General features: G+C 38.0%; 1 pseudogene across 1 annotated transcript in view; it reads right to left on the reverse strand.

Moving 5' to 3' along the window:
• Positions 1–13,295: 13,295 nt before the first annotated feature.
• The window catches only part of LOC309657436 (butyrophilin subfamily 1 member A1-like), a 49,724-nt pseudogene continuing 36,413 nt past the window's right edge, over positions 13,296–26,606 (reverse strand). The window contains exons 3-5 of the transcript XR_014268805.1: positions 17,600–17,732; positions 16,167–16,180; positions 13,296–15,989 (exon numbers count right to left, since the gene is read on the reverse strand). The product of XR_014268805.1 is annotated as a butyrophilin subfamily 1 member A1-like (transcript). The remainder of the gene's footprint in view (positions 15,990–16,166; positions 16,181–17,599; positions 17,733–26,606) is intronic.

Below are 26,606 nucleotides of genomic sequence, written 5' to 3' on the forward strand. Positions count from 1 at the left end.
GGATTGGACGGTTCAACAGATTGGATGATTCCTGCCCATATTGGAGAGAGCCATCTGCTTTACTCGGTCTACTAGTTCAAATTCTAAACCCTTTGGCAACATGCTCACAGACACACCCAGAAATAATGTTTTATCAGTTATCTGGGCATCCCATAGCCCAGTCAAGTTGACACATAAAATTAACCATCATAGCATATGTCCTGAAAACCAACCATCTTTTATTTTGTAATTTCATCCAATTTGAGTCTCAGTTTGAAAATCAGAGATTTTAGTCCATTTATATTTCTGATTATGGTACATTTGGATCATTTCAGGGAAATATTTAGATTTTATGATACATTTATTTGTTTCTTAACTTATCACTTTTCCTACATATGAGATATTCTCCCAGCTTGAGATCTTAACTATGGTACAATTACATTTGGCTCAGGTAATTTCTCATGTAAATTTGCAAAGAAGATACATAGGTAATATATTTTAGAACTCTTTGAACATCTATGAAAATTTTAATTTGCTCTCATACATTGGAAATTATTTGGGCTTGCACAAAAGTGCAGGCTCTTAGTCCAAAATGCTTTTTCCTCAAAGTTTTATTTTACTGGTTCTACTGTCTTCAAGTGTCCTATGTTTCAGATGAGAAGTTGAATGTCCATCCCTGTAGAAAACCTGTTAGGGAAGCAGTGAGCATTACTAAAGGTGTATAGATTCAAGCCTAATTAAAGTTAGATATGGGGGAGAAGTGTACATCAGAGGCCATGCTGGTACTCACTGACCTCCATAGGACAATGAAGATCAAGGTGAAAATCTACATTTTCTAGATAGAACAAAATTGGAGAAAGAAAAGAACCCCTTTGACTGTAATGTTTTGTACAGTTAAGTACTAGAGTGTAAACAAGTACAAACAATCATTTTCATGTAAATTACAAGTGTCATTCAAGAAGCCTTGAATGATGGAGAGATACATAAAGACAAGCAAAGATAACGGTTTAAGTATCATGCAAGCTACAAAATTTGAGAGCTGTCTACTATAAACTTGGAGAGTACAGTTTTGAAAAGGGAGTAGAGTCTCTCCCAAGACACGTACAGTTCTAATTCCATATTGGGATATTTGGAATATATTTGTCAGGGAAGAAGTTAAGTGATATGGTTTGGAAGTAGAACATTAACTCAAATATCATAGCTATGACCCATTCCTTTGGCAATTGCAGTCCAGGTAAAGGAAGCCTGATACCTCTGCAATTGCTTGACTTAGATAGAAACAAGTCAGGACAAGACACACACTTTGGCCCCTCTCAGAAAAGGGGCATTCCTGATTCACAAGCTTAGGGCACTGGTAGATATTTTGGACACCACCAAATTAGGACCAATTTGGAATCTACCTGATCCTCTTTTGACAGAAGGGAAAAACCTAGAACAGTGGCAAGAAAGGGACAAAATGAACTTATGTTAGAGTGAGCACAGCCCGTTTCTGGCTCTTATGCTGTTTCTTTTGCTCTTTCTTTTTGTTGGCATGCTATTCTTACATGGACATTGTTTACTATTTGGATGATATGCTACCTCTCCCTGTATGTGGGCCTTCATTTTCATCTCTGGCAGGAAGCAGAGCCTTAACAAAAGACTCCACTGGGGCAAACACACTTTTGTCCTGTCTTTCTTACCCTTGTCCTGATTTTCTTCCTGACTGGTGTGCCCTGTTGTACTAGCCTTCCTTCACAACTGTAGTAGTAAAGTCAACAGGGCAGGTCTTTGTTGAACTTATGGGTCTAAACCATTTGGTGCCATTTTAGTTCATGGTATGAGGCTTAACTCAAATTTAAATAGCAGTAGGCCCAATCTCCACTTGCTGAAGTTTAACTCTTTTGGAGAAAGTTCTTAATACTATGGAGTGCTAATTTTCCTAGCCATTCCTCTGTTTATTACTTCCCTTGGGAATATTGTTGGTATAATCAGTGGATAGTAAATAACAAGAAGTGAAGATTCAGATTCTGTAACCCTGCCCAAATATCTCTACCTCATTTCTATTTCCAGTATCTAGAACTGGAAGAAATGATTATAAAAGAGACTAAAGTTTAGGTGTCTATGGCCCACATGGGGGAAAAAGCCTCTAGAATTAAATGTCGAACTTTAAGCAAAATGAGCAAAGTTTCAGTAAGTGGGATTTTTTTTTTTGAAGTTTTATTCATGGGCTTGAAAGGGCAGAGTATGAAGCTTAATGTGATCTCCATTCTTCCTCACTATGTAACCCCCAATTTCTTAAAGGAACTACACTTATTTATTAGTCCCAGAGAAGTATAATGGTTGAGTGATTAATTAGGGTTTGGAGCTATGGCATTCAGAAGGGTATGAAATGAATCTGCTTTTGTTGCTCTGGCTCTTATGCATCTGCTCTTTCTTTTTGCTTACATGTGACTCACATGGGAATTGTTCATGATTTGGATCATATGCTACCCGACCCTCGACACGTGTCTTCGTTACCATGTCATAAGTTTTAGGTGAAGGAAGAGTTACATAGAGATGTCAAAGAGGACCTTCCCTGTGGAAAGAAAACTTTCAACAATTAATTGGTCAGCAGCTAGGTGTGGCTGGGCTGAGGTCTTTCTCTGCTGACGCTGAGTCTTTAATGTAAATGTTAAAACCCCTATTGTCACAATTATGTGTTCTTTTATCGGTTAAGGGGGATTTTGGAATTTAGTAGAATGAGCACTTAGCAAGACATGAGGTAAACCCTAAAATGCCCTTGTTCTTCCTGCTGATGCAGAAGAAAACATGTGAATAACCCACGTTACCATTTTCTTCTAGAGCTTATTTAATCCTGTAACAGAAGTTTTAAGAGTGTAGGCTTAACACTCAGGGGATTCAGGTGGGGTTATAGGAGACAACATCCTCAGAGCTCCTACCCTTGCTGCCTCCCTTACCCTTCAGGGCTTGCAGTAGACGAGAAATGAGTATGGCAAAAAATATCATCAGTACAGTCAGGATTACACGTATATCACACATCCAAGTATGATACAATGGGAACAGGTCATTGGAAACAGAGACTGGAAAAAAGAGAAGATTAAAAAAACAATATTTTTGGGCTTCCCTGGTGGCGCAGTGGTTGAGAACCTGCCTGCCAATGCAGGGGACACGGGTTCGAGCCCTGGTCTGGGAAGATCCCACATGCCGCGGAGCGGCTGGGCCCGTGAGCCACAGTTACTGAGCCTGCGCGTCTGGAGCCTGTGCTCCGCAACAAGAGAGGCCGCGATAGTGAGAGGCCCACGCATTGCGATGAAGAGTGGCCCCCGCTTGCCACAACTAGAGAAAGCCCTCGCATAGAAACGAAGAGCCAACACAGCCATAAATAAATAAATAAACAAATACTTTAAAAAAAAAAAAACAACAACAATATTTTTTTAAACAAAATGAAACGGAGACTGGAAAAGATGCACAAATAAGGGAAACAGATGTGTAGAGCCCCCTAAACAAGGAGAAGAGGGAGCATTGACAAAGGAAAATCTGTCTTCTAGCCCTCATTTACTTGTCTTTTCTGAGCCTATTTTGTGACAGCAACTCCAGGCTTTATGACAAGATAAGACTTGGTAGTTTGGATGAGCCAGAGGGTGCATGCAATTTGGGCTGAACCATGAATGCAAACTATGAGGTGCCATCTCTACTCACTTATCCACAGGTAACCAAAGACAGACTCTTATTTGCTTTTATACTCTTGGTTAGGAGCTGTAGAAGCAAAGAGTTCCAGAAATGTCATAGAGATAATACAATGGGCCACTGGGCAGTTTGATAAAACAAAATTATTTGTAATTGCAGCTCAGTGGTAGAAGGCAAAATTTGAATATGCAATATGCACTAGATATCATCACAATGTTGAAGGAGCTCGAAGTCAATCATTTAAGTAACAAATGGACAAATAGTGATAAAGAAGGAGCCATGATCATTCAATTCAAATCTTTAAAAGTCTGTCATATTCATAAGACCCTGAAAGGGTCAATAGAGAAGTTAGAGATGGTAGTTTTCATTTCATTAATGCCAAATGTTGTCACTAAAATGTAAGCTCTAGAAGGTCAGGGTCTTCTAATTTTTTGTTTATTGTTGAATCCCCAGTATTTAGAAATATGCCTGGCACATAGTAGGCCCTTATTAAATATCTGTTAAATAAATTAGAGCTACAAAAACAACGTTCAGCAGAAATCAGAAACAGATCCAAAACAATTTTAGATATTTCAATTATAAGACAGAATATTATAAAACACTTATACATATTATATTTCAAAAATTGAAAGAGACAAGCTAAGAAATATATGCAGGACAGAAAATGATAAAAAGTAACATGAGCAATGGTACATGTGAAAAGTAGTAAATAGAGCAGACGGTACTGAAACATAATACCTAAAATAGAGAATTCGAAGGATGGGTTTCACAACAAAGTAGTCATATTTCAGGAGGTAATTAATAAGCTGGGTATAAATGGGAAGACATGAACATGAAGAGAAAACGTGGCAAATAAAGAAGAGAAGGAAAGAGCCATATACCATGGAGTAGAAATTTCTGACTGATAGTTATCTAAAGTTGTAAAAGAAAAAGAGTTAAAGAATGGAGAAAGGGAAGTATTTGAAACAATGGTAGTTGATAATTTTTGAGACCTGGTAAAAAACATTAACTTAGAAAATCAGGGAGCCCTACAAATCCCTATTATAAAAATTAAAAGAATTCCACACTGAGGTATGCACACACACACACACACACACACACACACACACAAAGGCAAATAAAATCTCTTTAATCAGCCAGAGAATAGAACAGTTCACATTCAAGAGTCGCAATCAAACTGACAGCAGATTTCTCAATAGAATAGCAGCAGTGGAAGCCAAAAGAGTGAAATAATATATTCAGTGCACTGAAAGAAAATAACTTCCAACCTAAAATTCTGTAGCCATTGAAATAAAGTTGAGGTAAAGGTTGCCAGACGGAAAGAAAAGTCTGAACTGCAAGAAAGAATAAAGATTAAAAAAAAAAAAAGCTGTAAATATATGGATAAATATAAATGAACAATGTTATATAAAGCATGATTATAATAACCTCTTATGAGGCTTAACTATACCTAGAATTAAAATCCCCAATAACCACAGTATGTAACTGAATGGGGCTAAACGTTATTAAATTATTCCAAGGTTGTTTTATAATCTGAGAGTGTTTAAGGTATTAATTTACTTTAAGCTTGGTAAGTTAAGTGTACCTGTTATAATTTCTAAGGGAATAACTTAAATAATAGAAATACTGTATAAATTATATGCCAATTATAAGTGATAACAGATAGAATGATTGAAATTATAAAAATAAAAATGGAATTACTAAAAATACACAATAAAATAAAAGTGAATGTAAGAATGGAAACATGTATATAAAAGAAGAAGGTCAAATAAGCACAAAAATTGTTAGAGATTTGAAACATCAATAAGCAAAAGAGATAAATGATCCATTTAAATGACAGTTATTGTCAAAATAGATTTACAAATTAAAATTTAATTATATGACTTTTACAAAAGGAACATAAAAGCATAAGCACACAGACAAGTTTAAATATAAAAGATTTTATAAGATTGAAGGTTAGAAAAAGATATACAATGCAAATACAAAGCAAAAGACTACTGGTGTAGCCATACTGCATTTGACAAAATAGCTACTAAGGTAAGAAAGCATTATTAGCTACACTGTAATGATGATTGTTCTCTTTCATCAGTAACATTTATCAATTTTAAATGTGCATATACCTAATATGGCTTCAAGCATGTAAAGAAAAAATTGACAAATTAGATAATTTACATTCAATATAATTATTGATATGTTTGGATTTAAGTTTACAGTTTTATTATTTATTTTCTATATTTTCCCTACTTCTTATTTCTGTTTCCATTTTCCTGAATTTTTGGAGTACTTTGAACTTTTTATTATTACACTTTATCTTTTGTGCTTTGAAATTTATCATTTTGTATAGTTTTTGTCCATTTGTTTGGTTTCAGTGGTTGCTGTAGGTATTAAAATATACATATTCGACTTTCTACAACCTACTTAGAATCCCAATTTTACCACTACAGTTAGGTCCCTCTACTGTCCCTATTTATGTTGTAGTTGTCTTATATATTACATCTATATCTAGATACATTAAAATCCAATCAGACAATATTGATTTTTGCTTTCCACCATCACACATGTTTTAAAGGTTTTTTTTTTTTTACTTACCTCCACTGCTATGGTCTAAATTTTTGTGTCCCTCCCAAAATTTACATATCAAAATCCTAACACCGGATATGATGGTATTAGCAGACTTTCGGAGGTCATGAGGTTGGAACCCTCATGAATGGGATTAGTGTTATTATGAAGGAGATCATGCAAAGCTCCCTGAATCCCTTCTTCCATGTTAGGACACAGTGGGGAGGTGCCAGCTATGAACCAGGAAGAGGGCCCTCACCAGAATGTGACCATCCTGGCACCTTGATCTTGAACATTTCAGCCTCCAGAACTGTGAGAAATAAATTTCTGTTGTTTAGAAGCTACCAGATTTGTGGCATTTTGTTATAGCAGCCTGAAAGGACTAAGACATACAATTTGCTATACACTTCCTGTGACTGTACCTCAACTGTATCTAGAGCCAATTAGTAGGACAACGTGGAGAAAAATAGTCAATGGTTTTTCAAGAACTCAAGAAGAGAAGAACATTCTAACAGATTTACCCAGATATTTACCATTTCTCTTACTCTTCCTTAATTCCCAATGTCCACATCTCTTTCTGGTATTATTTACCTTCTGTTTGAAAAATTTCCTTTAGCAATGCTTCTCAATAGCTCAAAAATAACTTAAAAACAATGGTGTGTAGATACATGACAGATAGATGATAGACAAATAGATGATAGATAGATGATAGATAGATAGATAGATAGATAGGTATTGCAGCATATTTATTGTAGTCTGAGGGTTGTTTAGGGTATTCACACCTCCCATATGGCTGGAAACAGAATTCCATTTTGTACACTCTTACATATTCTTACTACTTTCTAATTGACCTCATAGAGCTGTCCTTTGTGTTCATCTTTGTTAAGATTTGAAACTTGAGTTTATAATTGGAGCTACAGAGATGTAATGTGCTTTGTTTGTGGGTATTCAGAAATGTGTAATAAATTTGAAAAAGCCTTAGAAAATAATAAAGTGATTCTTTTGCTTACTTTGATAGTCATTGTCTTATGTAAATACTTCCCGGTGACTGCAAAATAATGAAAGGTATTGCTAAATTCTCAGATACTATCATAATAAGGCATATGATATAGTATAATCTCACTTCTAAATGACATCTAAATGCATAGTCAAGAGGGTTAAATGGTAGGTTTCAATAGTCTTGAAACTGAGTAGGAAATAAAATAAGTAAAATTTTGTATTTTAATTTTTTCATTAATTTCTCAAAGAAGATCTCTAATCCAAAAATGCTTATGAATCATGACTTGGAGCCAACCTATAGGTAACATCAATAATTGGGTTTTATAATGGAAAAGAATATGAAAAGAATATATATATGTATAATTCAACCACTTTGCTGTACAGCAGAAACTAACACAACATTGTAAATCCATTATCGTTCAATAAAATAAATTTTAAAAAATAATTGGGTTTGGTCCCCAGTGCCCTTCAACAGAGATTAGTTTAGGAAGGTATGAGAGGCTGCCGAGGGCCAAGGCTGTAGCAGCCCAGAGCCACTCCATTGCACATCCTTGGGGCCAGTTTTTCCTACAAGCAGCTGCGAGGGGAGGGAGGCAGCCTAATGTCTCAAGACAATATTGGGAGGATTAACACACATCAGAGCATCGTGACTATACCAAGGATTAGCAAAGATGTCTTTTATCAAAGACTCATGCATAAGAGGACCTTCAATATGACAGAGGGGTGAGACGTGGAGATCATCTTCCTGCCCACAAATACATCAGAAATACATCTACATGTGGAACAACTCTTATAGAACTCCTACTGAATGCTGGCGGAAGACCTCAGATTTCCCAAACGGCAAGAAACTACCCACGTACCTGGGAAGGGCAAAAGAAAAAACAGAGACAAAAGAATAGGGACGGGACCTGCACCTCTGGGAGGCAGCTGTGAAGGAGGGATAGTTTCCACACACTAGGAAACCCCTTCAATAGCGGAGACGGGGTGGGGTGGGGGCTGGCGTGGGGGAAGCTTCGGAGCCACGGAGGAGAGCGCAGCCACAGGGCTGCAGAGGGCAAAGCAGAGAGATTCCCGCACAGAGGATCAGTGACAACCGGCACTCACCAGCCCGAGAGGCTTCTCTGCTCACCCGCTGGGGCGGGTGGGGGCTGGGAGCTGAGGCTCGGACTTCGGGGGTCAGATCCCAGGGAGAGGACTGGGGTTGGCTGCGTGAACACAGCCTGAATGGGGCTAGTGCGCCACAGCTAGCTGGGAGGGAGTCCAGGAAAAATTCTGGAGCTGGCAAAGAGGCAAGAGACCACTGTTCCAGGGAGCGCGAGGAGAGGGGATTCAGAGCACCGCCTAAACAAGCTCCAGAGACGGGCGTGACCCGCAGCTGTCAGCGCGGACCCCAGAGACGGGCATGAGACGCTAAGGCTGCTGCTGCAGCCACCAAGAAGCCTGTGTGCGAGCACAGGTCACTCTCCACACCTCCCCTTCCGGGAGCCTGTGCAGCCTGCCACTGCTAGGGTCCCGTGATCCAGGGACAACTTCCCTAGGAGAACACACTGCGCACCTCAGGCTGGTGCAACAACACACCGGCCTCTGCCGCCACAGGCTCGCCCCTCATTCCCTAACCCTCCCTCTCCCAGTTCTGAGTGAGCCAGAGACCCCTAATCAGCTGCTACTTTAACCCCATCCTGTCTGGGCTGGGAACAAATGTCCTCAGGTGACCTACACACAGAGGCAGGACCAAACTCAAAGCTGAACCCCAGGAGCTGGGCAAACAAAGAAGAGAAAGAGAAATCTCTCCCAGCAGCCTCAGGAGCAGCAGATTAAATCTCCACAATCAAGTTGATGTATGCTGCATCTGTGGAATACCTGAATAGACAACGAATCATTCCAAATTGAGGAGGTGGACTTTGGGAGCAACGGTATACAATTTTTTTCATTTTTCTCTTTTTCTGAATATGTATTTGTATGCTTCTTTGTGTGATTTTGTCTGTATAGCTTTGCTTTTACCATTTGTCATAGGGTTCTGCCTGCCCATTTTTTGCTTTTTGTTTTTTAAGTATATTTTTAGTGCTTGTTATCATTGGTGGATTTGTTTTTCGGTTTGGTTGCTCTCTACTTTTTTCTTTCTTTTTTTTTTTCTTTTTATTATTACTTTATAATTTTTTTATTTTTAATAATTATTTTTAATTTTAATTAATTTATATTATTTTATTATTTTTTTCTTTCCTTCTTTCTTTTTCTCTCCATTTTCTTCTGAGCCGTGTGGCTGACAGGGTCTTGGTGCTCCAGCTGGGTGTCAGGCCTGCACCGCTGAGGTGGGAGAGCCGAATTCAGGACATTGGTCCACGAGAGACATCACGGCTCCACGTAATATCAAATGATGAAAGCTCTCCCAGAGATCTCCATCTCAATGCTAAGACCCAGAACCAATGACCAGCAAGCTATAGTGCTGGACACCCTAAGCCAAACAACTAGCAAGACAGGAATAAAAACCCACCCATTCGCAGAGAGGCTGCCTAAAATCATATCAAGGTCACAGACACGCCAAAACACACCACCAGATGCAGTCCTGCCCACCAGAAAGACAAGATCCAGCCTCATCCACCAGAACACAGGCACTAGTCCACTCCACCAGGAAGTCTACACAACCCACTAAACAAACCTTAGCCACAGAGGGGCAGACCCCCCAAAAAATGGGAACTATGAATCTGCAGCCAGTGAAAAGGAGACTCCAAACACAGTAACTGAAGCAAAATGAGAAGACAGAGAAACACAGCAGATGAAGGAGCAAGGTAAAAACCCACCAGACCAAACAAATGAAGAGGAAATAGGCAGTCTACCTGAAAAAGGATTCAGAATAATGATAGTAAAGAGAATCCAAAATCTTGGAAACAGAATGGAGAAAATACAAGAAACGTTTAACAAGGACCTAGAAGAACTAAAGAGCAAACAAACAATGATGAAAAACACAACAAACGAAATTAAAAATACTCTAGAAGGGATCAATAGCAGAATGACTGCGGTAGAAGAATGGGTAAGTGACCTGGAAGATAAAATAGTGGAAATAACTACTGCAGACCAGAATAAAGAAAAAAGAATGAAAAGAATTGAGGACACTCTCAGAGACCTCTGGGACAACATTAAATGCACCAACATTCAAATTATAGGGCTCCCAGAAGAAGAAGAGAAAAAGAAAGGGACTGAGAAAATATTTGCAGAGTTTATAGTTGAAAACTTCCCTAATATTGGAAAGGAAATAGTTAATCAAGTCCAGGAAGTACAGAGAGTCCCATACAGGATAAATCCAAGGAGAAACATGCCAAGACACATATTAATCAAACTATCAAAAATTAAATACAAAGAAAGAATATTAAAAGCAGCAAGGGAAAACAACAAATAACATACAAAGGAATCCCCATAAGTTTAACAGCTGATCTTTCAGCAGAAACTCTGCAAGCCAGAAGGAAGTGACAGGACATATTTAAAGTGATGAAAGGGAAAAAACTTACAATGAAGATTACTCTATCCAGCAAGGATCTCATTCAGATTCAACGGAGAAATTAAAACCTTTACAGACTAGTAAAAGCTAAGAAAATTCAGCACCACCAAACCAGCTTTACAACAAATGCTAAAGGAACTTCTCTAGGATGGAAACATAAGAGAAGGAAAAGACCTACAATAACAAACCCAAAACAATTAAGAAAATGATAATAGGAACATGCATATCGATAATTACCTTAAATGTAAATGGATTAAATGCTCCAACCAAAAGACATAGACTGGCTTAATGGATACAAAAACAAAACCAATATATATGCTGTCTACAAGAGACCCACTTCAGACCTAGGGACACATACAGACTAAAAGTGAGGGGATGGAAAAAGACAATTCATGCAAATGGAAATCAAAAGAAAGCTGGAGTAGCAATTCTCATATCAGACAAAACAGACTTTAAAATAAAGACTATTACAAGAGACAAAAAAGGACACTACATAATGATCAATCCAAGAAGAAGATATGACAATTGTAAATATTTATACACCCAACATAGGAGAACCTCAATACATAAGGCAAATGCTAACACCCGTAAAAGGGGAAATCAACATTAACACAATCATAGTAGGGGAGTTTAACACCCCACTTTCACCAATGGATAGATCATCCAAAATGAAAATAAATAAGGAAGCACAAGCTTTAAATGATACATTAAACAAGAATAGACTTAATTGATATTTATAGGACATTCCAAACAAAAACAACAGAATACACTTTCTTCTCAAGTGCTCATGGAACATTCTCCAGGATAGATCATATCTTGGATCAAAAATCAAGCCTTGGTAGATTTAAGAAAATTGAAATCATATCAAGTATCTTTTCCAACCACAACGCTATGAGACTAGATATCAATTACAGGAAAAAATCTGTAAAAAATACAAACACATGGAGGCTAAACACTACACTACTAAATGACCGAGAGATCACTGAAGAAATCAAAGAGGAAACCAAAAAATACCTAGAAACAAATGACAATGAAAACACCACCACCCAACACCTATGGGATTCAGCAAAAACAGTTATAAGTAGGAAGTTTATAGCAATACAATCTTACCTCAAGAAACAAGAAACATCTCAAATAAACAACTTAACCTTATGCCTAAAGCAATTAGAGAAAGAAGAACAAAAAAACCCAGAAGTTAACAGAATGAAAGAAATCATAAATATCAGAGCAGAAACAAATGAAAAAGAAATGAAGGAAACAATAGCAAAGACCAATAAAACTAAAAGCTGGTTCTTTGAGAAGATAAACAAAATTAATAAACCATTAGCCAAACTCATGAAGAAAAAAAGGGAGAAGACTCAAAGCTATAGAATTAGAAATGAAAATGGAGAAGTAACAAATGACACTGCAGAAATACATAGGATCAAGAGAGATTACTACAAGCAACTCTATGCCAATAAAATGGACAACCTGGAGAAATGGACAAATTCTTAGAAAAGCACAACCTTCCGAGACTGAACCAGGAAGAAATAGAAAATATAAGCAGACCAATCACAAGCATTGAAATTGAAACTGTGATTAAAAATCTTCCAACAAACAAAAGCCCAGGACCAGATGGCTTCACTAGAAAAGAGCTAACACCTATCCGTCTCAAACTCTTCCAAAATATAGCAGAGGGAGGAACACTCCAAAACTCATTTTATGAGTCGACCATCACCCTGATACCAGAACCAGACAAAGAAGTCACAAAGAAAGAAAACTACAGGCCAATATCACTGATGAACATAGATGCAAAAATCCTCAACAAAATACTAGCAAACAGAATCCAACAGCACATTAAAAGGATCACACACCATGATCAAGTGGGGTTTATCCCAGGAATGCAAGCATTCTTCAGTATATGCAAATCAATCATTGTGATACACCATATTCACAAATTGAAGGAGAAAAACCATATGGTCATCTCAGTAGCTGCAGAGAAAGCTTTTGACAAAATTCAACACCAATTTATGATAAAAATCCTCCAGAAAGTAGGCATAGAGGGAACTTACCTCAACATAATAAAGGCCATATATGACAAACCCATAGCCAACATCATTCTCAATGGTGAAAAACTGAAACCATTTCCACTAAGATCAGAAACAAGAAAAGATTGTCCACTCTCACAACTATTATTCAACATAGCTTTGGAAGTTTTAGCCACAGCAATCAGAGAAGAAAAAGAAATAAAAGGAATCTAAATCAGAAAAGAAGTAAAGCTGTCACTGTTTGCAGATGACATGATACTATACATAGAGACTCCTAAAGAAGCTACCAGAAAACTACTAGAGCTAATCAATGAATTTGGTAAAGTAGCAGGATACAAAATTAATGCACAGAAATCTCTTGCATTCTTATACACTAATGATGAAAAATCTGAAAGAGAAATTAAGGAAACACTCCCATTTACCATTACAACAAAAAGAATAAAATACCTAGGAATAAACCTACCTATGGAGACAAAAGACCTTGATGCAGAAAACTATAAGACACTGATGAAAGAAATTAAAGATGATACAAATAGATGGAGAGATATACCATGTTCTTGGATAGGAAGAATCAACATTGTGAAAGTGACTATACTTCCCAAAGCAATCTACAGATTCAGTGCAATCCCTATCAAACTACCAATGCCATTTTTCACAGAACTAGAACAAAAAATTTCACAATTTGTATGGAAACACAAAAGTCCCCGAATAGCCAAAGCAATCTTGAGAAAGAAAAACAGAGATGGCGGAATCAGGCTCCCTGACTTCAGACTATACTACAAGCCTACAGTAATCAAGACAGTATGATACTGGCACAGAAACAGAAATGTAGATCCATGGAACAGGATAGAAAGCCTAGAGATAAATCCACGCACATATGGTCACCTTATCTTTGATAAAGGAGGCAAGAATATACAATGAAGGAAAGACAGCCTCTTCAATAAGTGGTGCTGGGAAAACTGGACAGCTACATGTAAAAGAATGAAATTAGAACACTCCCTAACACCATACACAAAAATAAACTCAAAATGGATTAAAGACCTAAATTTTACGCCAGACACTATAAAACTCTTAGAGGAAAACATAGGCAGAACACTCTATGACATAAATCACAGCAAGATCCTTTTTGACCCACCTCCTAGAGAAATGGAAATAAAAACAAAAATAAACAAATGGAACCTAATGAAACTTAAAAGCTTTTGCATAGCAAAGGAAACCATAAACAAGACAAAAAGACAACCTCAGAATGGGAGAAAATATTTGTAAATGAAGCAACTGACAAAGGATTAATTTCCAAAATTTACAAGCAGCACATGCAGCTCAATATCAAAAAAACAAAAAACCCAATCCAAAAAAAACTGACATTTCTCCAAAGAAGATATACAGATTGCCAACAAACACATGAAAGAATGCTCAACATCACTAATCATTAGAGTAATGCAAATCAAAACTACAATGAGATATCATCTCACACCGGTCAGAATGGCCATCATCAAAAAATCTACAAACAATAAATGCTGCAGAGGGTGTGGAGAAAAGGGAACCCTCTTGCACTGTTGGTGGGAATGTAAATTGATACAGCACTATGGAGAACAGTATGGAGTTTCCTTAAAAAAACTAAGAATAGAATTACCATACGACCCAGCAATCCCACTACTGGGCATATACCCTGAGGAACCATAATTCAAAAAGTGTCATGTACCACAATGTTCATTGCAGCTCTATTTCCAATAGCCAGGTCATGAAAGCAACCTAAGTGTCCATTGACAGATGAATGGATAAAGAAGATGTGGCACATATATACAATGGAATATTACTCAGCCATAAAAAGAAACAAAATTGAGTTATTTGTAGTGAGGTGGATGGACCTAGAGTCTGTCATAAAGAGTGAAGTAAGTCAGAAAGAGAAAAACAAATACCGTATGCTAACACATATATATGGAATCTAAAAAAAAAAAAAAGGTTCTGAAGAACCTAGAAGCAGGACGGGAATAAAGATGCAGACCTACTAGAGAATGGCCTTGAGGACACGGGAAGGGGGAAGGGTAAGCTGGGATAAAGTGAGAGAGTGACATGGACATATATACACTACCAAATATAAAATCGATAGCTAGTGGGAAGCAGCCACATAGCACAGGGAGATCAGCTCGGTGCTTTGTGACCACCTAGAGGGGTGGGATAGGGAGGGTGGGAGGGAGGGAGATGCAAGAGGGAAGAGATATGGGAACATATGTATATGTATAGCTGATTCACTTTGTTATAAAGCAGAAACTAACACACCATTGTAAAGCAATTATAGTCCAATAAAGATGTTAAAAAAAATAATAAAATAAAATAAAATGGTGATGACCTGAAAAAAAAAAGTAGAATATGTGTAAAATAATTCTGAATCATCCAAACAATGGAAAACTTTGCAACCATAGAAGGAATAGGAAAAAAATCATACACTGATATGAAGTTTCCTTCTGTTTATACAATTATGTTAAAAAAAAAACCAAGCTGCAAAGCATATACCATATTAGCATTTAAAAAGAAGATATGGATATATAAATATTTATATATTGACGTACATAATACTTTTATATCTGTATGTATGTACATGTGTATCTTTTAAAATATTTATTTATTTATTTATTTGGCTGCACCAAGTCTTAGTTGTGGCATGTGAGCTCTCTTAGTTGCGGCATGTGAACTCTTAGTTGCAGCGTGTAGGATCTAGTTCCCTGACCAGGGATCAAACCCGGGCCCCGTGCATTGGGAGCATGGAGTCTTAGCCACTGGACCACAAGGGAAGTCCCTACAAGTGTATGTATATGTATGTTATGCACATATATAAATATGCAAACTATATCAGGAAGTGGTCTCCAGGGTAGCATTACCAAGGAAATGTGGAGATGACTCTTTTCTGTCCTTACCTGCTACCCTCAGATCCATGATGATCTCCTCATAGGTGTCATGGTCTTTAAAGAAGGAGTGGTACTGCCCCCCACCAAGAACACTGATTGTGGATCCTGAGGGTCACTTTGCCCTCTCCCAGGGTGTCCTTCAGGAGCACTGTGCGATTCATATAGCTGTGAGTGCTTTTTCCAGAGAGTTCTTCCCCATCCTTGTACAGGTAAACCAGATGGGAATAGTGCTCGTGAAAGCACCCTGTGGCTGGGACAGCTGGCAGCTGAGCTCAGCACTTCCGCCCACCAGGACCACCTGGTGGCTCCTGGAGCCGCTCACAGTGAACTGCTCTGCGGAAGAAGTCGGAGACCGGATTTATTCTGAAGGCCACAGGAGAATGCTTCACCTAGGTCCCTCTGCTCTGCACACATTGGCCTTCTTCCTGCTTCTTGATGCCAAGTCCTTTCTGACTTCCGAACTTTGCTCTCAGAGATATCTTCACTCTGACAGCAGCGCTCTTCTCTCAGACCCTCCCATCTCTGCCTCCTTCTTACCTCTCAGGTCCCAGCTTAAATGTCAACTCCTTAGAGAAAAATTTTATCACCGTCCACTTAACATTTCCCCTAATCATATCGTCAGTAGCACATATCATTACCTGATATTTTTAATTCCTATCTTTATTTTCTCTCATAACCAATTAATATGTAAGCCACACAACAACAGAGTCTCTATCTTTTTAAAAAATTCTCTTTATTATCCCCAGTGCATAAAGCATTGCCTGAATGTGGTAGGCACTCCGTAAATATTTAATAAAGGAATGTGGATAGTCCCCAATATTGAGAGGTGGGATGTGGACCGCTATTGCTGAACAACAGCCTTTACTTATCAAATACACCAGCTGCTTTTTTCAGTATCAGTTTTTGGTGAGTTAAAAATGGCCACAAATATATTGATGCTCCATCCATGAAGAGAAAGTGCCTATGTCCCTTCCTCTTAAAACTGTGTGTTCTGATATTGCTTTGCTCAATAGAATATGGCAGAAGACAACCTGCAATAGTTTCTGGGTCTGTCTTAAGAAATGAGCTGGTCTCATTTGTTTTTTGTTTGTTTGTTTGTTTGTTTTTTGTACCATTCTTTCTGGAAGCCATCAGCAGCGATATACAAAGTCTGACAACCCTGAGACCATCATGACAGAAAGGCCATGGGTTAACATGTCAGTTGACAATCCCAGGGGATCCCAGCCTTCCAGCCTACTCCACCAAAGTGCTAGACATGTGAATGAAGCCACCTTGAGCCCTTTGGAACACTCCACCCACTAGCTGAATATACCAAGAGACCTCAGTCTATGTCACGTGGAACAGAAGAGTCACGCAGCTGAGCACTGGCCAGAATTCCTGCCCAACCAGATGTGAGATATAATAAAATGGTTGCTTTAAATCACTAATTTGGGGGATAATTTGCTATGAAGTTATAGGTAACTATCACAAGCTCCTCCCATAATCTTAGTTTTTCCTCCTTTTGATTATGCCAAATTCATTCCTGTCTCTGTCAAGAGTGTTTATCCTTTTCACTGTAAGGTATCTAAATTATCAGACTTAAGGCCTATTGCTCTAAGAAAAATCTGTGGACAGCTCCAGCTCACACAAACTTCTCCTTTATCTGAGGTCCTACCAAACTTATAATTCATATCATCACATAAATGATCGTGGTTTGTTCCTAAATATAAGGGATCTAATCATTATGACTTGCCAGTGAGAATTTGAGTCTCCTGAGAGTAGATGTTAGCCAGGTATCTGTCCCTTCTCCTTGGCACAACATTGCAGCACGGAGCTGGGGCTCAGAAAGACACAGAAACTGAAATAACATTTTATAACCATAGGTTGTTTTAACACTAATTTCTATCCTCAGAACTAGAACAGAAAGGGTAGAATCTGAGGAACAGCAGTGAAGAAGCCTCCTCAGTTTCTTCACTGTCATTTACCTTCACTATTTTTCTTTATAGATGTGACACACTATGAAAAAGAAGTAGATATCCCTACCTGAGGTGATTACTATCACCTGTAAGAGGAGAATGACCACTGAGTATCCAGATACGTAAGAAAATGCCAGCTCCATCACACCTGGAAAATGAAATAGCAATTGTGGGATCAGGCAGCAAGAATCATGGTAACTCAGAAAAAGAAACAGAGAATTTTGAAATCCTGTCTTTTGAGAAAATTCCCTTTGATGTGCAACTAAATGATTTAGTCAAACCACAAATGTCAGACCCACTGAGATTATGTCTTTTCCTCTTTCCTTCCTGTGCCTTTACTGTGGCTCATTGTCTTCATTAGATTACTACTGTGAAGGGCATCTGTGGTAGACAAGAGCATAAAAGGTGTACAGAACCCAGATATGCATATCCCACACTCACTTAGCCTCATCTGCATCTTGGCTTAAGCCACTTGCTCAGTTCAGAGACCTGGCTACTGCCTCTGAGGTTACCTCATTTCTTAATGGGAACACTTGTGTGCCCTCTCCTCTGGGCGACAAGCCAGCTTTAGCAAAGCATTCATAATCCCACTGTTATTGGCAGGGTCTGACCTGCCTGGATCCATGGACCTTCTGGCTCCACCCACTACTTCCACATTCAAAGGAAATGCCACATCAGGGAGGTGGGAGCTAGATTCCCCAGCAGCTGCCCAGAGGGCCTGCGTAATAAAAAATCAGGTAGAACGGTGTGTAAAAAATATCAGACAGAATGGTATGTTAACTGCCTGCCAGATAAACTTGGATCAGTCAGATACAAGAAATTAGAAGAAGTAAGAAGATAAATGACTGTCCTTTCTTGCTTTATTTCCTAATTTCCCCCCTCACTCTTGCTGCCTAAATTGCCACCCTCCTCCAATAAACATTTAGTAATAATTTGGACATGGGCTCTTTTTTCTAGGGATTCTGAACAGAGGGAAAAAAAAAAAAAAACACTGCTTAAGTATGGAGATACATATTAGCATGCTGGAATTAGGAACATGTATTTGGTTTCATATACTCAACAGTTAAGCAACATCTGGTTCATGAAGAATCTCAAATATGTCAATAAATAAAATGTTAGATTTTACCTGCTGGAAAACGGAGTGCATAAATGCAAAATATAAGCTGTGTAAATCTGTTCTGAGATGTGTGTTTTACAATACAAGAATATAAAAGAATGTATTAAAGGAGAGAAAAGTTACAGGTAAGGTGTCTCTTGCAGTGATTTAATATATCCATTTAAAAAATAAGTGGAACTGGAAAGAGTGTGATAGATGAAAGCAGTGTCAAAGAGTAGGGGTAGACATTTGCAAAACGTCAACTGATTAAGGGCTCATATCAAAATTTTAATTATAAAAGTTATTTTTAAGGTAGATATGCTGAAAGAAAAATAGTTAAAGGACCTGAACAATCTCAGCATAGAAAATACCCAAATAGCAGCAAAGATAAGAAAAGGTAGAGACCCTCATTAAGAATCAGGAAAATGCATATTAAAACCACAATGCAATATCACACTCACTAGAATGGGTACCATAAAAAAGGCTGACAATACCAAGTTTGGATGAGGATGTGATGTAATGTGGTGTAATGCAGTGTACAGGGCATTTCTCATGTTCATGGCTGGTGAGAGTACAGTGGTAGGATGATATTTGAAAGCACTTTAGCATCTTCTACTAGAGTTGAAAATAAACATATCCTATGATCCAGCAATTCTACTTTAGGAACATAATCAGTAGAAATGTATGCACAAATGCACAAGAGACATATACAATAAATTTCCTGATAACATTATTGGTAATAACTAAACTGGAACAATACAAGAAGCCTAAACATACAAGTCAAGAGGGAGAAAAGGAGGAGGAGCTGCAGCCTCACAGACTTACTGAGTTGCTCCTGCAGAAAGGGGGGAGAGAGACGGAAAAGCAGGGGAGGGGGACGGCACGGCCGTTTATCTGTCTGTCTCCTTATTCACTCTCCCCCCTTGTTCTGCTCACTCCTGGTGTCAGCCTATCCTCCTTCCCAAACCCTCCCATTCCCCCGGTTGTGAAGTGAAGGGGCGCCCCCTTCACTTTCCTTCTCGTCCTCCTCTCTTTCTTCCCTTCCCCCTCTAGCATTGCCACCTTCTCTCCTACACGCACGCAGGCATATAAACGTAGGTTTTTGATGCTCGTCTGCCTGTTGACCCCGCTATTTTCATGTTTCCAACAGGTTTTTCTTCCCCCCAATCCCTCAGCTGCTGCTGCTGCTGTTCAGGAGGTCAGATCTGCCACTGATGGTAACACCAGCACCGCTCCGCCCCGGTGTAATACCAGCACCACCACTCACCTCTGCCGAGAAGAGAAAGTTAAACAGCAGCAGCAGCAGTAGCGGCAGTAACAGTAGTAACGAGAGAGAAGACTTGATTCCACCTCTCCCTCCTCTTCCACGCCTTTACAACCCAGGGATTCAGCATCCCCTTCAACCTCGTCCTTCTCCTGCCTGGGGGTTTCAGTGGCTGCTCCCAGCCACGTACCGATACAGAAGAAGCTGCGTTTTGAAGACACCCTGGAGTTTGTAGGGTTTGATGCGAAGATGGCTGAGGAATCCTCCTCATCTTCACCAACTGCTGCAACATCTCAGCAGCAGCAACTTAAAAATAAGAGTATATGAATCTCTTCCGTGGCTTCGGTGCATCACGCAAACGGCCTAGCCAAATCTTCTACCACCGTCTCTAGCTTTGCTAACAGCAAGCCTGGCTCTGCTAAGAAGTTAGTGATCAAGAACTTTAAAGATAAGCCTAAATTACCAGAAAGCTACACAGATGAAACATGGCAGAAACTGAAAAAAGCAGTGGAAGCTAATCCAGAATAGTACTTCAATTAAGAACAATTAAGAAGAACTCTATCAGGCTGTGGAAAATCTCTGTTCTTACAAGATTTCTGCAAACTTGTACAAACAGCTGAGACAGATTTGTGAAGATCACATCAAAGCACAAATTCATCAGTTCAGAGAGGATTCATTGGATAGTGTTCTTTTTCTAAGGAAGATCGATGGATGTTGGCGAAACCATTGCAGACAAATGATCATGATCAGGAGCATTTTTTTGTTTCTGGATAAGACTTACGTTCTTCAAAATTCAATGCTACCCTCCATTTGGGAAAGGAATAGTGAAGCAATTGATGGAAGTTTACCCCGAAGCCTTTTAAGCATGCTCTCTGATTTGCAAATTTATCAGGATTCTTTTGAACAACCATTTGTGGAAGAAACTAACCGACTCTATGCAGCTGAAGGCCAAAAATTAATGCAGGAAAGAGAGGTTCCTGAATATCTTCATCATGTTAACAAACGTCTAGAAGAAGAAGCAGACAGACTTATTACTTACTTAGATCAGACCACCCAAAAGTCATTAATTGCTACTGTGGAAAAATAACTTCTAGGTGAACACTTAACAGCGATTCTTCAGAAAGATTTAAATAAACTCCTTGATGAAGACCGAATTCAAGATTTATCTCACCTGTATCAGCTCTTCAGCAGAGCCTTAGAATCTCCACTTCACACCACACACAAATGTGTCCCGAATGGATCAAATTAACAAAGATTAATCCTTTGTGAAAGCCAAAGCTATGCAAATGTTAGACCATTTTATAACAGCAAACTTTTCATGAAATTGAAATATGAACAAATTCCTTTTATTCCTATGAATAAAATGTCAATGGCAAATGTTAAATTCAACTCCATTAAATTTAATAGTGTTTATATCTAAAGACGTTATAAAGAAAGTAAAATGATAAGCCCTGATAAAGAAGACATTTACAACAACTAGAGCTCAAAAGGCTCAATATCTAAAATATATTAATTACTCCTTGCCATACAAATTGCTAGTTGTCTCTTAACAGAGACAATTCTGTCTTTCTTCCTTACTTAGAAAGAACATCCAGTGTTTATGGAATAACTTGGACAACTCAAAGATTACACTTTTCAGATTCCTTGCAGCCAGGTGAGACTATAGGACTGATTTCTGGTAAATGCTATATAAACAGAACTGTAAAGAATTTTCTTCAATCCCTAAATTCAGGAGGCACACCTTCCCTTCCTCCTTAGAGCCAGACTGAAGGCCATCCTATGTCTATACCTCAGATAGAACTCGGAACTTGAAGTGGAAGAGGCTGAAAATGGAGCAGCAAGTAAAATAGAAGAAGCTTGGTTCCTTAACTTTATGAAGCTGTCCCACCAGCCTTGGAAACCAACTTCGGTCTTCTTATACCTCGTTTAATTTACATGTCTTTTTTTCTTAAATGGGTTGCAGTTACGTGGTTGTTCAGTTTATTGTTATTCTTTATAATACAAATATATTATAAATAATACTTATACTAATTCAATATTTATCTTAAAGTTTTCTTAAACAAGATGAAAGACCAAAGGCAAGCATCTCAAGAATGGTAAACCAGCTTCCCAAAATTGTTTAAAGACCTAGATTCCTTCCAGATACAGTATTTTGAATGTATCTCACCCACCCTTAAACATACACAAATGGGCTAAAAATCACTGAAATTATATCTTATATATGTGGGAGATTTATATTCATGATTTATAAAGTAATGAAACATATTAATATGTATACACAAACATACATACACATATGTATATATAAAATGAATCAATTCATTAAGTTTTTGTTTAAATTCTCAGAGTTATTTTAGTTACTTAGGGCATAATCTTGGCTTCTACTCTATCTAGAAATGGAACAATTAGTTTACTCTATTTTAGGGATATCTTGAACATAGGCAATATTTTTTACTATTATCATCAATCCAAAGGAATGAGTAGCATATACTTGTTGCTACTTGGCACACGTATAACTATTTGTTTATTACCTCCTTTCTAATGAAAGTTGAAGGAAGTCTACTCTTTAAAGTAAGAGAGACCTACCATACATATTACATATTACTTTTCTTAACTTCTAAAGCTAACTGCTCTGTAAGGAAAGAAGTGAAAAAGGAGCAAAAACCACCCATCCTCCCCCCAAAAAAGACAAACAAACAAACAAAACAAAACAAAACAAAACCCAGACAGAATAAAAAGAACCTAAGGTCAAGAGCATTGGATAGCATTCTATGCAGCTCAAAGCAAAGGAGTAATGAAAGAGATGGAACAAATAAATGCATCTCAAATTTTCCCATTTACTTGTTCCCAGAGAACAGAGCACGGGTCTAAGAAGGACTCCAGGCCCTTCAGAAAGAACCTCATCCAAATGCCTTGTAGATCTATGCATTGATCAGCTGGGTTCCTGCTGCCACAGAAACCACTAGCAGCTGTGCTATCATCACATAGCAACCAGCAGGACCTTCTGTAAGAACCCCAGTGGATGCCTGCATGCAACTGCTTATTTTTCAAGCCTAATATAATTTCCCCTCACAAGAGAAATGTGAAGGTGACAACCTCACCCAGTGTGTAGGACTGCTTGTTCAAACTCATTTTTACCATCAGGAATCAACAATTCCCAAGCAAGAATAGGTTTCAACTTGACTTGCCTCTCCTTGAAAGTAAAGCATGAAACAGTGTTCGTTATGTATCATATAATCTGGATCAATTTAAACTATCTATGAAGGAGAAACTACACTGTAATGTCTTAAGAATATTATAACAAGGAATATTGTGATTATAGTCTCTGAAAATGGAAATAGGAAGGATCTTCCTTATCTTGATAAAGGCTATCAATAGAAATCTCCATAAACATTTTAATGAGAAAAAAATCTTTGTAATCTTTCTCTTTAAATCTAAATAAGTAAAGGTTTTTATCTAACACAATAAGAAAATAAAGCCGTCAGTGTAGCACAAGTATGAGAAAGGAAGGAGAAAAGTGAACAAATGTGGATGACATAATTTACATGGAAAGTAATAAGAAAATGGACAAATACAAATAAATTTGAAAAAATAGTACAACTTTTCTCCAGATTAAGTTAACTTTAAAAATGTGTGAGATCTCTTTGGAATTTTAAGAAGATTTTTCTAAAACTAAGCAACTGGGTAACAATATCATATTCATGGAGGAGGAAAATATTAACATTTTAAAGATAAAATTTGCCTTCATATTACTATATAGACCATAAAATTCTAATACAATGCTAGCAGGATATTAGAAGCAATAGGGTAGTTTAATCTCAAAATTGTGTGGAAGAATTAACATTTATTAATAACTAAGATAATTATAAAACAATAAAGAGAAAGGTTTTAAATTCACTGTACCAGATATTAACATATATAATAAAGCCATAGTAAAAGAAAAAAAAACACAGAGTGGTATTGGTGCAAAAAAGACAAATCCAAGTGGAATAGATTAGAGAGTCGAGAAAAATGTGGTATTTGATATAAGTGGTGTATGTAGGTCTTCTCCATTTGTCCCCTCAGATCCATTCTCTCCTTCTTTTCTTTATTCAGTAGCTTGCAGGGCTGACCTCTACCAAGTCTGTCACCTGGGGCCCCTTCTCTTCTGCCCTATGAGAGTCATCAGTGGAAGACTGAAGGATGGGAAGAAAAAGAGGCCAAAGCATCTCTTTCCTTGCTCCCTTCCTGTTTTGTTGCCACACTTCATCAATGGGCTCATCCCCCTACAGCTACAGCTCTTGTGCATGGCCCATCACCCAGGGCTCTGGATCGCCAAGGCTCTGGCAACACTCTTTTTCAACCTTTGTCATTAATGCTGAGGAGTGATAAGTTCCCACTGTAGACAGACCTTGAGGATCTTGCTGGCTCACTTAATTCCAATCACACTTCTTTCTTTTTTTTAACATCTTTATTGGAATATAATATCTCTATATTGTTGTGTTTCTGCTGTATAACAAAGTGAATCAGCTATATGTTTACATATATCCCCATATCCCGTCCCTCTTGCGCCTTCCTCCTACACTCCTTATCCCACCCCTCTAGGTCACCACAAAGCACCTAGTTGATCTCCCTGTGCTATGCGGCAGCTTCCCACTAGCTATCGGTTTTACGTTTGGTAGTGTATATATGTCAATGTTACTCTCTCACTTCGTCCCAGCTTACACTTCCCCCTCCCCGTGTTCTCAAGTCCATTCTCTACATCTGCATCTTTATTCCTGTCCTGCCCCTAGGTTCATCAGAAACATTTTTTTTAGGTTCCATACATATGTGTTAGCATAGAGTATTGTTTTTCTCTTTCTGACTTACTTCACTCTGTATGACACACTCTACGTCCATCCACCTCACTACAAATAACTCAATTTCATTTCTTTTTATGGCTGAGTAATATTCCATTGTATGTATGTGCCACATCTTCTTTATGCATCCGTCTGTCGATGGACACAGGTTGCTTCCATGTCCTGCCTATTGCAAATAGTGCTGCAATGAACATTGTGGTACATGACTCTTCTTGAATTATGGTTTTCTCAGTGTATATGCCCAGTAGGGGGATTGCTAGGTCATATGGTAGTTCTATTTTTAATTTTTTAAGAAACCACCATACTGTTCTCCATAGTGGCTGTATCAATTTACATTCCTACCAACAGTGCAAGATGGTGCCCTTTTCTCCACACCCTCTCCAGCATTTATTGTTTGTAGATTTTTTGATGATGGCCATTCTGACTGGTATGAGGTGATACCTCATTGTAGTTTTGATTTTCATTTCTCTAATGATGAGTGATGTTGAGCACCCTTTCATGTGTTTGTTGGCAATCTGTATATCTTCTCTGGAGAAATGTCTATTTAGGTCTTCTGCCCATTTTTGGATTGGGTTGTTTGTTTTTTTGATATTGAGCTGCTTGTATCTTTTGGAGATTAATCTTTGTCAGTTGCTTCATTTGCAAATATTTTCTCCCACTCTGAGGGTTGGCTTTTCATCTTGTTTATGGTTCCCTCTGCTGTGAAAAAGCTTTTAAGTTTCATTAGGTCCCATCTGCTTATTTTTGTTTCTATTTCCATTTCTCTAGGAGGTGGGTCAAATGGGATCTTGCTGTGCTTTGTGTCATAAAGTGTTCTGCCTATGTTTTCCTCTAAGAGTTTTAAGTGTCTGGCCTTACATTTAGGTCTTTAATCCATTTTGAGTTTATTTTTGTGTATGGTGTTAGGAAGTGTTCTAATTTCATTCTTTTACATGTAGCTGTCCAGTTTTTCCTGGAAGAAATGGACAAATTCTTAGAAAACTACAACCTTCCAAGACTGAATCAAGAAGAAATAGAAAATATGAACAGACCAATCACTCACACTGAAATTGAAACTGTGATTAAAAATCTTCCAACAAACAAAAGTCCAGGACCAGATGGCTTCACAGGCGAATTCTATCAAACTATTACAGAAGAGCTAACACCTATCCTTCTCAAACTCTTCCAAAATATGAAGCAGAGGGAGGAACACTCCCAAACTCATTTTACGAGGTCACCATCACCCTGATACCAAAACCAGACAAATATGTCTCAAAAAAAGAAAACTATAAGCCAATATCACTGATGAACATAGATGTAAAAATCCTCAACAAAATACTAGCAAACAGAATCCAACAGCACATTAAAAGGATCATACACCATGATCAAGTGGGGTTTATCCCAGGAATGCAAGGATTCTTCAATATATGCAAATCATCAATGTGATACACCATATTCACAAATTGAAGGAGAAAAACCATATGAGAGTCTCAAAGATGCAGAAAAAGCTTCTGACAAAATTCAACACCCATTTATGATAAAAACTCTCCAGAAAGTAGGCATAGAGGGAACCTACCTCAACATAATAAAGGCCATATATGACAAACCCACAGCCAACATCATTCTCAGTGGTGAAAAACTGAAACCATTTCCTCTAAGATCAGGAACAAGACAAGGTTGTCCACTCTCACCACTATTGTTCAACATAGTTTTGGAAGTTTTAGCCACAGCAATCAGAGGAGAAAAAGAAATAAAAGGAATCCAAATCAGAAAAGAAGAAGTAAAACTGTCAGTGTTTGCAGATTACATGATACTATACATAGAGAATCCTAAAGATGCTACCAG

The sequence above is a fragment of the Balaenoptera physalus genome (assembly GCF_965194825.1).
Source record: "Balaenoptera physalus genome assembly, chromosome: 1".
NCBI lineage: Eukaryota > Metazoa > Chordata > Mammalia > Artiodactyla > Balaenopteridae > Balaenoptera > Balaenoptera physalus.